Raw genomic sequence first — 18317 nt, 5'->3', positions numbered from 1 at the left:
TGTTAAAAACTTTCAACTTTTCCGATCGATTTTCACTTTTTACTGAATTGACTTTAACGAAGTCATCTTGATTTTGAGAATATAGAATTGTTTCTTCCGAGTTTCAGGTAAATTCTGAAAAACTTAAAGATAAATTGTCTAACTCCTATCAAAAGAAGTAGTACTTAAAAAAAAAAAGCTGCTGGCGGATTAAATGGGGATATCGATAGCTGTTCAAAACGGGGGGGGGGGGGGGTCCACATTTTAAAAGACATAAAATATAAATGAAACATCTTAAGTTATGCTTAAATATTAAGACAGATATAAGATAGAATGCTCTTACGGTATTATTTTATTTCAACTCAAATGATTTTTTTTTACAGTTCCTTAGTACTTAGAAAAAAAAGCTCCAAAAAATTAAATTTAAACAATATAATAACACAATTGTGGAATAAAATATGTGAAAAAAAAATATTTTAAAAAATTACAAGTAAAATATTTCATATTAAGTACAGAAATCTAAATTATTTTACATCACACATTGTTTCATATTCAGATTTCTAATAATGGGCAGCTGTCGAAGAAAAAGAATATGAAGCTGGTATCAGTTGAACATAGCTCCAGCTGTTAACAAGTGTTGGAATGGAATATGAGTTAAAAAAAAAAAAGAAAGAAAAAACATCTACGGTTTTCAGTGCTACTATAGCAACTCGGGGAGAGGGGGGGGGGGGCTAAAAGAGGCTAGATGCAGTATTTATTATTTTAAATGAATACCTCAATATTTCCCAATTGGTTGTCCTAAACGTCGACCTTGCTCCATTTTCTAAAAAAATAATTCTCTACCGCATCCTAATTATTGCTTTGAAGTAAACATATTGCAATCCAATAATCTGGAGCCTATTATAAGAAGAAACTAGTTTCAAGTTTTATTATCCTTAAGATATATATTCTCCCGATCACCGATCACTTCAGTTATCCGATCGAAAAAAATAAATATTACTCTTAATCAACGGTCTCCTATGTATTACAAAATCCTTCAAAACTACCGCAAGTTAGAAGGATTTTTTTAAATTGTATTTCAGAAACCAGTATAAGTGTATTTCTTGACATGGAAGATAAAATGTAAGATTATGTTCTTTCTTTTTTCTTTTTTGAGTTCTTATGTAAAGTATTCAGATTAGGTTTATTTTAATTAGACACTAATAAACCACCGTTTCAATTGCGTAGTTTCCAAATTGCTGCACAGCAGTTTTTTTTTCCTCCTTAAAACATATTTAGCGCTTAACTGGTTCCTGAAATAAACGATTCAATTACAATTTAGGTATATGTTAAACGGTTTCAAAATAAAAGCAACTCCCAAGGCAATCTTAATTTCAGATCATTCAGAGTCATAATTTTAATCATTTTAGGGCGTATTTTTATACCTACGTAATTTGATTTTTCCATGAATGTTTTTTGGTGTCCACAAGTTTTATGAGATTCTAACAATTTTTATTTTGACAGATGCTTTCATGATATAAGGCCTAATGATGGCACCTAAGTCGGCAAAGATGTCACAAAGAAGAATCAAGTTTGTAATGTAAAAATATTGGCCTTGAAAAAATTAGCATTAGGTTTTAAATGAATTTCTGCAATTTCACTGTAAAAACTACTAATCGATATTTATAGGTGATGTATACGAAATAAAATAATTTAGCAATTTTTAATGGTGTGAATGTTTCATTTTTTCTCATGAAAACAGTATAACAAAATATAAAGTTATATAATTTTTGGAGTAGTAAAACCAATTTTTAACTTTAATACTAGTACTCATATACTTGCAGATTTTATTATACCGAGTGAAAAATTTTCTGTTTAGTAGCTCTGGAATTTTAAACCGTCACATATTTATTGTTTTCATCTATGTAAATTTTAAAAGGTTAATAGGATAAAGTATTATCTAATCTATAATAATCAGTTTAGAATAAAAACCATTCTGTGCAGCCTAAATGCTGTATACTGCACATATGGTGTGAAATAAAATTAGTTTGTTACTAGTATTTCTCAAATAAAGTAGATCCAAATGCAACTTATAGCATTAAAAAAAAGAAGAAAACCATGAAAATATTCTGTTTTACCATAAAAGAAAAATAAATGCCTATAATTGCATGCATCAAGTTAAAATAAACTTAAAGGTTTAAGAGTCATTTTTTTTAAGCTTGGACACTTTTGATAGTTGATGTCTTCGATTTTCGTAAAAATTTCAGGATGTGTTAGTGGTACTATGATAAGAAAAAGTGAAGTTTATTTTTTTAAAAAACTGATTTGTTTGCCCTTGAGTAGAGGTCAAAGTTTAAGAACGTGAGAAAAAAGAGCTTAATATATGATTGCTTTGCTTCAAAACCAATGGGTGTAGCAAGCCAATTTTTTTTATGTGGATACTACTTGATACTAGGTACATGCTAGCCGAAATATTTTGGTCTCTCATTCATGGCTTTGAGGGCAAAGGTCAATTGAAAATGCTATTTTTTAAACTTTTTTTGCCCTGTTTGGGCCCGGATATCTGCTAAAGCCGTGAGTAACCCTCGAAAATAAGTATATACCTAACTACTCACCACAGTATAGTACTAAGAAAAACATGAAATAGCATGGGTTACTCTTTGCTTTAGCAGTTAAACGGTCTCAAAGTCGATGATTTTTTAAAAATAGCCAAGTTTAGACGTCAATAACTCTGATCGCGACGCATCAACAACTTTGGGACACAGCTGTAGTTATAGTCGAAGTGGTCTATTTTAAGGTCCAGGTTAGAAACCCATGGCAACTAATAAACTTTTTTAGTTACACGGTCTCAAAGTTGAAAATTTGATCTATAATTTCAAGTTTTTTTTTCAATTACTCTATGACTGATGAGTTAGTAACTTCGAGAAACAGTTGTAATCATACCCTAAGTGATGTAGTTGATGTAGATGACGTCAAGACAGCGTGATTTTAAATTTTGTTTCGTTATGGTTAACTGTCGTTTATAAGTATTTAAAAATAGTTCCTTATTTTTCTTGAAGCCCAATCTATGTAGTTGAAGAATTAAAAAAACATAAATGCCGCTGTGAACCGTTGCTTTTTCCTTTGATTTTTTAACCTAGAAAAGCATATTTTTGCCCATTAAGGTCATGGTTAGCCTTATCAGCCCAGTGTCCTCACTAGGACACCGGGTGATGGGGTGGAGGATATGATCCTGTCTTGCCTACGCTAAACATATGTCTACGAACTGTGCTGAGTGACCAAAAATCATAAAATGCCAATTTATCAGTGTCTTAAATGTGACAATTGTACTTTCACCTTTCCGCTGAAGGAAATTTGATTTTTTTTACAAGTTTATTGAACGTGTCAAATGTGTTTTAATATGCTATCCTATTGGCAACAGAGAATGGTTTCTTTTCGGAGGTTTTTTTTCAGAGTTGGAGACCAATGTTCCTAGTTTAGCCAATTTGCCTTTCTTTTTTAGAACAGTGTAGGAAAACATAATTGAAAATTATATTTTTTCCATGGAAATATGTTATCTAATGAATGTGCAAAAGTTGGAGTAGTCAATCATAAATGAGGTCACGAACTTAGGATGGCCTTGTTTGGTGCACTAAGCATATTTTTTGTACTTCTCATATGCAACTTAGGGGTAAAGTAAAATATCACATCTGAACAATAGCGGTCCACTAATACAGTGGTTTTTTTTTCTGTTAAAAAAGAAAAAAAGTAAATCAACACGAAAATAGGTCTCAAACATTTTCTACCTTGATTCTTTGCCCACAATTTTCAGAAAATATTTTATTTGACTAACGAGAAAAAAATTATATTGATTATTTTTTGAAACTTGAATCAATTTTTGTCTACCTTACTTTCAATTGAACATATTTTGTGAAACTATATACAGTTTGTTACTAAACCACGTGTTATGTCTCATTAAAATAGTACAACTATTTGAACACTAGTACTTGTAAACTACTTAAATGAAAAAATAGTTGTTTAACATTAAAAAAAAGCAGTACCTTACCTTTACACAATATCTGGCCAACATTCTCTCTGCTAAAAATTTAAAAAAAGCTGGTTGTTGATAGATTTTGTTTTGAATGCTCCGCCTTTCAAAGCTTCGGTTCAGTGTTGTTTGTTTAAAATGGCTACATCAGCCACTACTATCCGGTTTTATAGGTTTTACATATAATTTAATGAAGCCATCTATAAAATAAAGTACGAAACTTTTAAAAAAAATCAGAAATACATTTTGAAAAGGGAGAAAACTCAACACGTGCTATTAACTATATTGAACAAGTAAAAGTTCGAATTATAAATATATTTTTTTGAAATTTTAAAAGTGTCATGGGTATGAAGCAGATTCTAAAACTACATCACTTGGAGCACAATTACAGCTGTGTCTGAAAGTCTTGTTTTCGTGGATTAGCTTAGTTGAAACTTGACATTTTATGTTAAAATTATCATTTTTGTGAGACCGTTTAATTAAGCAAGATGATTAGATCCCAAAGTTTTCTGGCCTGAGTCTAAAACTATATCACTTTGAATGTAATTACAGATGTTTTTCTAAGTTACTAACTCACCAATCATAGAGTAATTGAAAAAAAAAAAAAGAAATTATAGCTCAAATTTTCAACTTTGAGGCCGTATAACTAAAAAAGTTTATTAATTGCCATGGGTTTCTAACCTGGACCTTAAAATAGACCACTTGGACTATAACTAAAGCTGTGTCCCAAAGTTGTTGATGCGTCGCGATCAGAGTTATTGACGTCTAAACTTGGCTATTTTTAAAAAATTATCGACTTTGAGACCGTTTAACTACTAAAGCAAAGAGTAACCCATGATATTTCATGTTTTTCTTAGTACTATACTGTGGTGAGTAGTTAGGTATATACTTATTTCCGAGGGTTACTCACGGCTTTAGCAGATATCCGGGCCCAAACAAGGCAAAAAAAGTAAAAAAAATAGCATTTTCAATTGACCTTTGCCCTCAAAGCCATGAATGAGCGACCAAAATATTTCGGCTGGCATGTACCTAGTATCAAGTAGTATCCACAAAAAAAAAATTGGCTTGGTACACTCATTGGTTTTGAAGCAAAGGAATCATATATTAAGCTCTTTTTTCTCACGTCCTTAAACTTTGACCTCCACTGAATTGCCAACAAGTCAAATTTGAGAAGAAAGAAGCTACACTTTGTCTTATCACAATACTAGCAACATATTCTGAAAATTTCAGGAAAATCGAAGGTGTCAACTATCAGGCTCCCATTCACTTTGTCCAGCTTTAAAAAAAATGACTCTTAATGGATTGCATATTGCAAAACATTTCTCACGTTATGCTGCACATTTTAGCATTACAATAATTCTGGAAGTGAAAAAAGTACTTTTATTGAAGATACGATGTAGTATTTTCAGTTATATATAAAAAACCTTTCTCATTTTTACTACCTCCATGGATCAAAAAGTTTTGTATTATGAAAAAGCTATAACTGTTCTTAAAATAAAGCTTCAGACCATATTTTGCAATTTCCTTCAATTTGTAAATTTTTAAGTCTGCAATAGAGCTAAAAGTTTTTTGTAGAAATGAAAATGCACCACTTTTTCTTCTTTAACATGTGTTTATAAAATATTGAGAAGGGGCATTGTTTTATTTTGTGTACAATGAAATTAATATCAATAAAACATATATTTAGCAGCAGTTAACTATTTTTATGTAAAAGTGTTTTATATTTCATTATTTGTCGCTTTTCATAGCCTAAAACATTTTTTTTGTTGTTGAAAAACTTAAGAAAAGGAACAGATTTCGTATGTAGGCTGATTTATACAACGTACATACTGACTCAATTGCTTTACTTTTCGATATTGTTCTTCAGCTGTAAAAGCAGTGATTTCGGCTATGAAAAGAAACGATAGGGTGAAAAAACCCTATTGCATAAAAATTGATAACTTCACTTTATGGTTTACTGCTGTGAATTTTCTGTACAAATCATTTATAAAACCGTATACTACTGCTGCTTTTATGGCACAATTCAGTTGATTCCGCAGCATAATACTGCTAACTTTACAGTTTGATACTGTTAATTTTGTAGGGCAATTTCGTTACAAAACAGTATATAACTGTTAATTTTACATATTATCTCTGTTAAATTTACAGGTCAAGTCATTCCTAAAACAGTATATTACTGCTGATTTTACAGTTTGATACTGTAAGTTTTACAGGGCAATTTTATTAAAAAGCAGTATATTACTGCTAATTTAACAGTTTGATACTGTAAGTTTTACAGGGCAGTTCTATTAAAAAGCAGTATATTACTGCTAATTTTACAGTTTGATACTGTAAGTTTTACAGGGCAGTTCTATTAAAAAGCAGTATATTACTGCTAATTTTACAGTTTATCGCTGTAAATTTCACAGTAAAAGTCGGAAATAAAACAGTATATTACTGCAAATTTTACAGTTTAGAATTGTAATTTTTGCAGTTTTTCTTTGGAATGCGAGCTGCCAGTATTTTACTGTAAAAACAACAGCTTTTTTTTTGCAGTGTACGTGACAAAAATGTTTTGTGAAATCGGCGAATTTTTATGATTTCCAAAAATAATAGTTTGATACTAGTTATCATATAATTGCTGTTCTTACCTAAGTTTGAAAATAAATTTAAGTTAAATAGCCTTTACGTTTTGGGGCAGTGAGGATTAAAATGATGAATGCTATTTTTTTACGTTTTGAGCAAAACGAATGCAAAATTCAAACTATAGGTAGGCATCAGTGAAAATTTTTTCTGAATCTTGTTGCACAAGTAGCACCTGAAAAGGCTACTAGCATTATCTGTTGCCCCCCCTCCCCTTCCTTGCTTGTAGGTGCTCCATAAAAAGAAATAATAACAGTACGCGTGCATAAGTAATTATAACTCATAAAATAAATTTAAAAATGAAAAACGTCCAGAGGAAAGAAATAAACGAATCATGGGATAAACCACAGCAGTAAAGCGGCTATTGTTTCAACAAAATATAAAAAACAAATAAAAGTGAAGAAACAATATTTATATGACAGATTTAGGATGATATCAAGATTAAATAGAAAACAACAAAGATAGCAGAAACATTAGGTCACAACTGAAATAACAGCAAAACGTAATGAAAACAATATGAAAAATTGTTTCTACGTGCATTAAAAACCAACAACTGCCGAAAAAAGATTTTTCCAAGACGCTACGTAATCGATAAGCACTAAAAAAATTGTTTTGTATGAAAAAAGTTCTTGTCGCTTCTTTGAGACTTGGACAGCTGCATTTGATGAGATATTATGGGAAGTCATTTCACGTCAGTAGATTACGGTTTTTTCAAGAAACCACATCAGATCATATTTCAAAACTATTACTTACAGTTCTTTTTAAGTGCTAATATATCTTTGAACTGTTTTTATTTGGGAGTTTACAATCTAACTGAACATAATGCAGAAATTAGAAGCAAGCGTTTTACTTAAGTTTTCATTTACTTAGCAAATGCAAAAACATGTAGCATGGGGTTTTTCTTTTGAATCAAGAAACAGGCTTGAGTTAATTAGTACAGTGTGGTTCTGATTAAACTTACTTTTGCTTGTACATATGTAGAACTTGTCTTTGGAACTTAGTCTACACGTTAAATAAACTAGGGCGAAAAGAAATGTCCAAGGATCCCCATGCATGTCAATATGTCTAGAAAAAATAATTTAAAAATTGTAAGAGACATATTCTATTGAATGGCCATTTCACTTGATGGAACAGGAAATTTTTCAGTATATTTTGTTTTATAAATACAAATAAAACAAGTTAGAAGTTTTACTTTTGCTAGCAACAGTAAGGATTTGTCATAAGATTTCGGTAGAACATTAAACTTGTCGGTTTAAAAAAAATAATTGATGAATACGCAATAAAATGCCCGTGACGGAACGGGACTCTTATGGATCCCGTTCTGTCACGGGCATTTTATTGCACGTCGTTCAACTATTTTCTTCAAACTGACCAACTGTTCTTATGACAAATCTTTACTGTTGCTACCAAAAATAAAATTTCTAGCGTTTATTGTTTGTATTTTTAAAACAACAAAATTTTGGGACAAAAATGCTCCAAATGTCCCGTTTTGTCACCCTGAAGTGAAATTTGGAAGAAGGAGGAAATCAATTGCTTCGACATCAGCAGAAGATTTGGCCGCATCATTACAAGAAGGACATTTTTTTATGCCATAGAGGTTTTTCTTTCTTCAAGAATATTCGGTTCCAATTTAAAGTCAAAATTATCAAATAAAGTTATTAAATGACCAGTGGTTCTCTTAATACAGTATTTTGAAAGATGGGCTTTAATTGTAATCACCCTGTAGTTACAATAAGAGTAGTACAAATCACATCAATGCAACTTTTTTTATTGATACGAGTTGCATCATGTTGATTATCGATGAAAGAGATCATGAACAATGGAATTCATCTGATGATGTACAATTTTACACTTAGCATAGTTATTCTATCAATGACCGACACAATATGGGGTACTTAAAATACACCGCTAGCTTAGTTATTCCATCCGAGGACTGCAGTTTCGTGCTAATTCTGCATTAGCTACCAGTTTGTTTGGCTCTCTTGACTCCCTTAAGAAATTTTTCGCCTCCAGCTCATGTGATTCCTATTCCGGGCTGATGAGTGCTAAAAAGCACGAAACTGCAGTCCTCGTATGGAATAACTGAGCTAGCGGTGTATTTTAAGTATTTCTGCCTTAGTCCTGGCTTTAGGGCGGTAACTTTCTACAAAATACAATATGGGGTATTGTTCTCATAAGTTTTCCAAAAATTCACAGCATGCAACATGTAATGGTCGGAAATAATTTCTGAATTCGTTGGGCAGTTTTGATGGTTATCATCCACTGTGTCCGAACATGTCTGCTATTGTCATTCAAGTTAGTTACACATAAATGTAAGTCAAACAGAAAAAAGTATCATGTTTTCATAAAAAATATATCCTTATTTATTAATATCGTAAAAAATAATTCATTTTACATCATTTTAAATTTTTTAATAATCGACTATTATTTTTTTAAATTGGAGCACATTTTCTTTACTTTCGTTGTTTGCTATCTGCAATACTTTTGAAAACCTGTTTCTCCAAACATTTAAAGCAACATCGATTGCTGGCAAAATATACTCGCAATCGGTGAAGTCATCTATCTTGAATTTTGAGCGCTCCAAGGTAGAAAGTAATCAATTATGTTGCATAGTACTTAGCTGACTCCAGAAACTCAGAAGCCGTTGCAAAATTCATTTCAAAAAGTTTAGAAACGATCTATTTCGAAAATAAATTCTTCAGCTGCGAAGCGATATTCGCGTTTTAGATTGAAAAAAATGTTCAGAAATTAATCTTTAGCTGTTAGCGAGTCTTAATCAGTGGTTTGCATATATTTCCAACACATTTAATTAACTTATTGCTTAAAGTAATTCCTATCGATTCAGTTACACACAGTTATCTCTTATGTCTGCTTTAGAAAATCGGAATATTTTTTTCGGTTAGAAATGAGTCTAGGATTTATATAAGACACTTTAGAAATGTTTTTAATAATTTCAAAAAAGATCTTGCTTAAAGTAATACTGATCGATTCAATTACACGTAGTCAGGCCCGTGCCAAGCCTGATCGGCGCAGTCGTGAAAATGTCTTTTGAGCGCCTTTATTCAGTGACGTTCGGCAAAAATCTAGTTAACACCCGGAGTAAGATTTTGCAGACAAATATAGTGTGGAAAGAATACGTTTGAAGTTTAATTTATTGAAAAAAACATGTGTAAATATTTAATTTTTGAATAAAGTGAACGTTTTTACTTCATATCTCGAAATTATTTCAAGCTCATTAGCTCATCTGAAGTGTTAATGCGTTTTGGAAAAAAAGGAAATTTTATAATATTAAAGTTAACGCCACTCTAAATATCGCTATAATCTGTAATTGATGAATAATAAATCAAACATTTATGCCTGTCAGAAATTGACAACATGGTACTGATAATGTTTCTAAATTGAAGCATATTATTATAAAAGACATTCCATTTTTAAAACTAAAACTTAACATTTTTTCTGCAAAATAAGTAATTCTAAAATACGTTAACCGTTAAAAAGGCATTGAATTTAATTCCGAAAACAAATACATTGTTCAAAACTAGTTTTTTAATTTAATGCGCAAATGGTTGAAGAAAAGGACGGGGGAAAGAATCGAGTAATTATGGTCAAATCGTTACTTTACGGTACTAAAATGTCAACCTAAGTTAGTGTCTAAAATACATAAATATTACGCACAAGTTAATAATATGCAAATTTGAGTACCATATTTTTATTTATGATAACATGAAACAGTCGAAATACCACGAGCAATAGTTAAAAATCACAAAAATACGTATTGCAAAACTTATAATTCAACATATTCACCACAAGCAGGGCGTAGCCAAGGGTGAATCCAGGGAATCGAGACTTTAGAGCAGGAATTAAATTGGAGGAAGCAAGTCCAAACATTGGCTTAGCAAAAGCTGACCCAAAAACATTAAGTCACTGAATCAACAACGAGGAATGGTTGGCACGTTTTGCTTGAAACAAGCAAAATAAACATGATTTCTTCTAATGTTTTTCTTTAAAATCTATCACGTGACTTAGGGTCTTAGTTTCATGAATGAAAGTGTTCACTCTCCCTCCATTTTAATTTTTTGTCTTCTCAATGTTCGGGACCCTCCCCGTATGAGTAAGAAACTTCAAAAATGTAAAATATCCATATTTTACACGGAATTGTCCTAGATCGTACAAAAAAACTCGAATTTGAGTGCATAGAATTCTGTATATTTCTTCTACTGTTTATATAATGGAAGGATCTATCGAATTTGAAAACATACTTTTCCTCATTTTTTTCATTAAAAAAACGTAAGGATTTCCCAAAAAAAAAATGTTACGACTGAAGACGATTGTTCTTCCTGGTGAAAAGCGACTTCTAAGCCACAAATCAAAAACGTTTAAAAAATCAGAAAGATTAGCTTCTTTACGGATTTTGAACAAAATCGTATTTGAGGACGTCTAATATTGGATAGGCTTTTCTCTTTTTTAAAAAAGTTATGTAACAATCGGAACCCCTCCGAAATGAAATCCTGGCAACACCATTGACCACAAGAACCTAATTGGGGAATAGCGAATTTCTTGCGCCGCGTAAGCTCGGCCTTGTCGACCTTGTGTACTATAGACATACCGAAATAGTCTTCACGGCGCCACATTACAAAGAAAAATTCAAATGTATGCATTAATTAGCACGTCTTTTCAGTGAAAAATATTGCGCTTTTGAAAAGAATGTTTAGACAGAACAAGGCAATAATTCATCGTTTTAGATATAGGCAACGAGACGGATTGCTTGTTTCAATGAGCAGTATAATTTCTGCGCCATCTAATGAACAGTTTAATTTTATTTACTTGGTCGGAGATTTTTTTTTCCTCCAATTGGAGCATTTTTGATATGTAGAGCTCGGCGCCTTTTTGTCTCTGGCGCCGTCGTGCCTCGCACGACCTTGCACATAAGGACGGCGCGGCCCTGCACGTAGTCATACATATTGACTTCAGTTAAATTTTCAAACGTGGAAGAAGTAAACTTATCAAGTTTCGTCAATTGTACCATGAAAATACTCAGAATGTTAATTTTGGCATGTAAATTTATCACATCTGTATGATTTCATTCTTTTCAAAGTAATATAAATCTGTTTCAAAGTATTTTTTTGTCAAATTTAGAATATGACATAAAATTTTTATGATTTAACTACAATGTCTTTTGCTATTGTGTGTTTTTTTTGTTCACGAAACAACATTTAAATGAACCTCACACATATGCCATATGTTAACTATGCTTGAAATTTATCTGCAAAAACTGGAATGCTTCTAGGAAAATTCTTGACGAAAGTGAAATTCGATGAACAAAAAAAATAGGGGGTTCCAAGATTTGCAAGAAGAAATCATTATTTTTACATCACGCAAGGGCTGATCTGTAACGATCCAAGGAGTAGTTTGAACGCTACTTTTGTAGTTTTTTGCATTCTTATTTACAGTATTTATTTTCAAACTTGGGAAGAATTTCGAAATAAAACTCCATTTTTCGATGACTAATGGTGTAACACTTTTGTAGATTTTCCTACAGAATAAGAGCAATTTTCTTCTATAAAGAATATGTATATCTGAAAAAAAAACCACGAAATAAATGTTATAAAATTTGTGAGGTGTTCTTTCTATTAAAAAACTTTCTGTAATAAAAACTATCTTTCTCATATTTGTTTATGTTAATATGTTTTTTAAGTTAAAAACATGACGTTTTGAAAAATCAAAGTAAATTACGTTATGATTTATCGTCATATTACAGCACGGAAAAGCAATGCGTTGCATAATCATTAGGGGGACTGGAAAGTAATGTCGTTTTTTCTTTTCAAACAAATAAATTTTCAAAACTTTTTATTTTTAAAGAACAATGTAATTACCCTCGCCATTAACAGTCTTTTCCCCTCTAATGTGCAAATTTTCAGTACCAGATAGATAAAAATCAATTCATTTTTGAGGCAAAATATCTATTAATGGCATCTAATATACAAGCCAAACTTTCAAGTTTTAGTTCTTAGAAAGTGTTTTAGCAATCAAAAGAAGAGAAAAGCAGATGGTGCAATTGGCAGTGCCACTCTTATCGACATGAAAAGAATGATTCTGAAACATCATTAAGTAAGACCACACTGATAAAAGCGAACCGTTCAAAAACTAATGAGCTGTGGTAGGCTGCTTCTCCCCCCACACTTACCTGACATTGCACCATCTGATTTCCCTTTATTCCGATCTAATTACTCCGAAATCCAAAATGCCATATACAGATATATTTTCTCAAAAACAGATCAATACGGGATTAAAATACGGTACACTGCACAGCAAAAGGTTGTTGATATCGAAAATAGTTACATTGTTGATTAAAATTAAAGAAGTTAAAAAAATCATTCGCTTGAAAAAGAATGACATTACTTTCCTTCAAATATTTGGCAGAATTCCGTTTAGAGTAACGACTTTAAAAATATGATCATCAATTATCTTTTAGATTTTACTTGCTCTTTACACTCAATTCACCAGAAAATATTTTTAAAAATGAAGCTTTAACTGGCTTACAAGACTATATGGCTTACAAGATTACTAGACTTCGGTGTTTTGAAAATGAAGCAGAAAAACCTAAAATGCAAAAAACTTCTATTAACCCATACATTTCATGTTAGCAATGAATAACTGGGATTCCATTTTTCTCTGACATTTGCAAATTTATACCTAGTGTTTATTCATATGAAAGTATACTAAATGATTCTTAACTAATAACTTAATTATCGTACATTCCTGTGAAAACAAAATGATTTTTTTTTTCGTTTTCAGACAATTTAGTTCTATTTCTTTCTCTTGCTGCACTGAAAATTAATTTTTGCTGACGCCATTGTCAACTGTGTATCAGTAAAATTGATTACTGCAAACTATCATCTTGAATAAATTGTTAGGAATCAAATCGTGGACTATGAGATAAATTATACTTAATCATATTGGCAAAACGCTAATTGGCTTGTTTCCGAAATTTTAAAATTATTTTTTCTGAAAGAGCATACTTAAAAACATGGGATCTAACCATTTTTCAAATAATTGGACAAAGTTTTATATTTTTTAAAAATTGTTTTAAACGGTGCATGGATTCAATTTCATTTTTTATGCTTCTGCGCATGACATCACTAGTAATGAAATGCCATTCACTGATTCCATTAGCGTAGAGCACAATATTTAATTCGTTCCTCTATTCTCACGTATTTGCAACGCGGTTGACAGCAAGCGTAAGCATCCAGCTAGCCATTGAAGTAGAGCGCAAAAATACGTCACATATGACGCAAAAAGACCACGCCTTATTCCCCAAATAGGATACAAAATAAAAATAAATAAAAAATAACTGTTGAGAAAATAAAAAAAAGTTCTTGCTCCAAGGGTTTTTTTTTTTTTTTTTTTTTTGAGCAATCACGATTGCTTATTGTTCTCACTTGACCGTTTTTGGCGTTACGGTTCCTTTTTCAGCTTGGACCAGGCCTGCAGCACCACCGGCGGCGGCGCGGCTGGTCCTGAGCACTGTCCCCCGAAATCCACTTTTGCTGGGCGGTGGCGTCCATGTCCCACACACACGAACGCCTACACACACACACACACGAACGCCTACACACACACGAACGCCTACACAGACACACACACCACCGCCTACACACACACACACACACACACACGAACACCTACACGCACACGCACGTACACAACACTCACTCACAGACATGCATACATACACTTATGCACCCACGCACCCACACACATGCGCCTACACAAACACACACGCTCGTGATTGCGAAAAACATAATTTGAATTCAAAATGCCAAAAATTCAAATTAATTTTTTTTTTTATAGCAGCAATCAAGATTGCTTATTGCTTTCATTTGACTGTGTTTGGCGTGCTATCATTTTATTTTCCACCGCCACCCTCCGCACCATCACCGTCGACTGGCTCCTCACGATGCTGCTCTTGTAGCGAAAGCCGTCTCCAGGTTGCATCCATGTCCTATACACACGCGCATACATACACAACTACGCACACACATGCACAAACACATACACACATACACAAACACATACACACACAAACACATACACACACAAACACATACACACACGCATAAATACAGACACCTACACATACACACACATACACACAACTACCTACACATTCATGCCTGCACACAGACACAAACACATATGCCTACACACACATACACATACCCCCCACACACACATTCATACACACAAATACCCACACACTTATCCCAGCACACAGACACAAAGACACATGCCTACACACACATACACATACCCCCTACACACAAACACACATACCCCCACACACAAACACGCACGCCTACATATACACACACTCGTGATTGCGAAAAACATAATTTGAATTCAAGTTGTCTAAATTAAAATTTAATTTTTCTTCTTTTTTTTTACTTATTCTACGAATTTCAGTGACTGAAAGTAATACTTTTGACTAAAGGTAACACCACCATTGTTCCCGGATAAAGCATAAGGTATTGTCCGTTATTTAAATTATTAATATTTTTATTTAGCATAAATAAAAACTGAAGACATTGCAAGCACTAGTGTAAAGTTTATCTCTCAAAGCATATTTTAGAATCAACTCGTAAGCAGTCGCTAATGTTTTTACGATTAGAGCAATTTGCTAATTTTGAAAGGGCATCATTCACAATCGGTGCTTTCAACGGTCTCCAGATATTACTTTTTGGAATATTCCTGGGGGTGTCATAATCGTTTCAGTCACACACGATTTCGGCCATTAATCTTTAGCTAACGGTTCTGGCATTTTCCAATTTATCGAATCATTGACTTTGATCATTATCTTTCTTTTCTAAATTCTAAAGTTCTTTTTGTAGTCTTTATGAAACCGACTACTTATGATGGTACATTATTAATGATGCGTTAGAGTCACTTACTTTTTATCCTACTTAGTCATGAAAACACTCGGTGCATTAAATTTTTGATATGAAAATACATTCTGTCCCTGAATGTTGCAAGTATTTATACCACATTCTTGAATCAAGAAAATATGTTATATTAATTCTGTTAAAGCTGATGCAATGCTCGTTCATTACTTTTAAGTTTCAACAAAAAAATTCTTTATAAGCTTATTATTTTCTACTTGCAGGTATCTCTCATAAATTTTGTTGCACTTTTAAAAACTACCACTTCAAAGGATTATTTTTAGTTATTTTACTGGGGTTTGAAGTGAATTAAAGATTTTTTTAAAAACTTGTTTCCAGATGAATTAGTAAAAACAATTGTTGTTTTTTTTTCTTTAGCCTTATGTACCGGCATGATTACTCTGGTTAATATAAAAATACCGTATTTTTACTACTGTTAATCGCAAGAATTAAGTTTACAAAAGTATTTTGAGAAAAATCTTTCTACTGATGGCAAGAAAATTGAAAATAATAATGAGTATCTAATTTATTTTCAGTTGCTTTTGTTTTCGTTTAAACTTTAACATGCTGATTGCGAAAGCAATTTTTAAAGTGTGTCCTGGAAGGAGTTACGTATTTATAAAATAACTAGTGGTACCCGCGCTTTTTTGTCCGTAGTTGAAAATTTTAAGTTCATTCGGTTCGCCTGTATATTTACAAATAATGGATGACGAATTTCTCTCTAATTGGCTATTTTCAGTCAATCTCCTATTCCACGTCATGATAACTTTGTAATTTACTTGTCCATCTTATGATAATTTTTCTCCGGAAAATGTTCTTAAAATTAAAGTAGAAAAAGAACAAAAAGAAACAAAATCGAATTTTCGAAAAATCGCTTCGAGGTGCACACCCCATGCTACAAACTAACTTTGTGCCGAATTTCATGAAAATCGGCCGAACGGTCTCGGCGCTATGCGCGTCACAGAGACTTAGATATCCTACAGATATCCTTCTGACAGAGAGACTTTGAGCTTTATTATTAGTAAAGATTTAAAAAATGAAAATATTAATAATAAATTATGACAGAATAAAACTACCATAAATTAAATATACAAATATACAGCTTTTTTTCTGCGTTAGTCAACCATTCTTATTAAACTATTAAATTTTTAATAGTTTAATAAACCATTCTTATTAAAGGCTAAACTTTATTAGAAGATCAACATATTTATTCCTATTTATAGTTATCTGGTGGTCTTTCACGTATATCTGAACGAAAACGGCAATGGGGTTGTTTCCTTCAGTCAAAAGTACTACTTTTAGTCACAGAAATTTGTAGAATAAGCAAAAAAAAAAAAAGCATGGACCCAGAAAATATTTTCATTTTCCCAACAGTTATTTTTTAATTAATTTTTTTAAATGTCCAATTTTTCAAACAATTCGTGGTCTTTATGACGTCACAAATGATGTGTTTTTTTTTCGCATTTTTCACTGCGTTTCCACGTTATGATAATTAAGCAGCGAATTAAAAATTGCCTCTACGCTTGCTAACAACCATATCGTTGCCAGTACACGTGAGTAAAGATGCGAATTAAATATTGTGCTCTTCTGAATGACAACAGTGAATGGCATTTCATCATTTGGGATGTCATCGGCAGAAACGTTAAACAATGAAAGCGCACCGATTAAAGTATTTTTTTTAATATTAAAATTTGTCAAATTATTTTGAAAATGGTCAGATCCTATGCTTTTAAGCATGCTCTTTCAGAAAAAAATACTTTTAAAATTTTGGAAACGACCCCATTGTGCTATTACAAATTTATTTGGAAAATCTACAAGTAACGTCTCATTAGTGGGACAATTCTGCAGGTAGAGTTCAGGACGGTTCCGAAGTTGCAAAAGAGGAAGAATAGTGATTTACGAGGGTGGGATCTTTAAAAGGTCTAAGTACCTTTAACCTTTAAAGTTTTCAAATTTCTGAAAAAAAAAAAATACATGTTAAACCCCTTAAAGACCCAACCCTCGTATAAAATCACTATGTTCCCTCTTTTGAAACTTCGAAACCGTCATGTACTCCGCTTGCAGAATGGGGTTATTTCTGTCAGTCATAGTAATACTTTTAGTCACTGAAGTTGATAGATTGAGCAAATAATAATAATAATAATAATAATAATAATAATAATAATAATAATAATAATAATAATAATAATAATAATAATAATAATAAATAAAATAACATGGAGCGAGGAAAATCTTATATTTTAAAAACGTTTAATTTTTAATACATTTTTTAAATGTCCAATTTTTCACACAAGGCGTCTTTATAACGTCACAAGTGATGAACTTTGGCGCGCACTCTACTGGCACGCTGAATGCTGACGCTTGCTGTCTACCACGTTTTCTGGTTATGATAATTCAGAAGCGAATTAAATGTCGTGCTCTACGCTTGCTATCAACCATATCATTGCCAGTACATGTGAAGAAAGATGTCATGTGCAGAAGCGTATAAAAGGAAATTGAATCTGCGCCACCGATTAAAGTATTTTTTTTTTTTTTTTTTCAATGCTAAACTTTGTCAAATTATTTACAAAATAGGCAGATACTATCTTTTTAAGCATGCTCTTTCGCAAAAAAAAATACTTTTAAAATTTTGAAAATGACCCCATTATTCCACTAATGAGACGTTACTTGTAGCTGATAAAACTTTTCGCTAAATATGCAGACATATATGTAAAGGAAAGTTCGTACAATTTCAATTATAGTTTGAATGTAGGTAGGGCTCTGAGAATCATGAT

This window comes from Uloborus diversus, chromosome 2, assembly GCF_026930045.1.
Source record: "Uloborus diversus isolate 005 chromosome 2, Udiv.v.3.1, whole genome shotgun sequence".
Taxonomy (NCBI): domain Eukaryota; kingdom Metazoa; phylum Arthropoda; class Arachnida; order Araneae; family Uloboridae; genus Uloborus; species Uloborus diversus.
Note: the sequence above shows the minus strand (reverse complement) of the source record.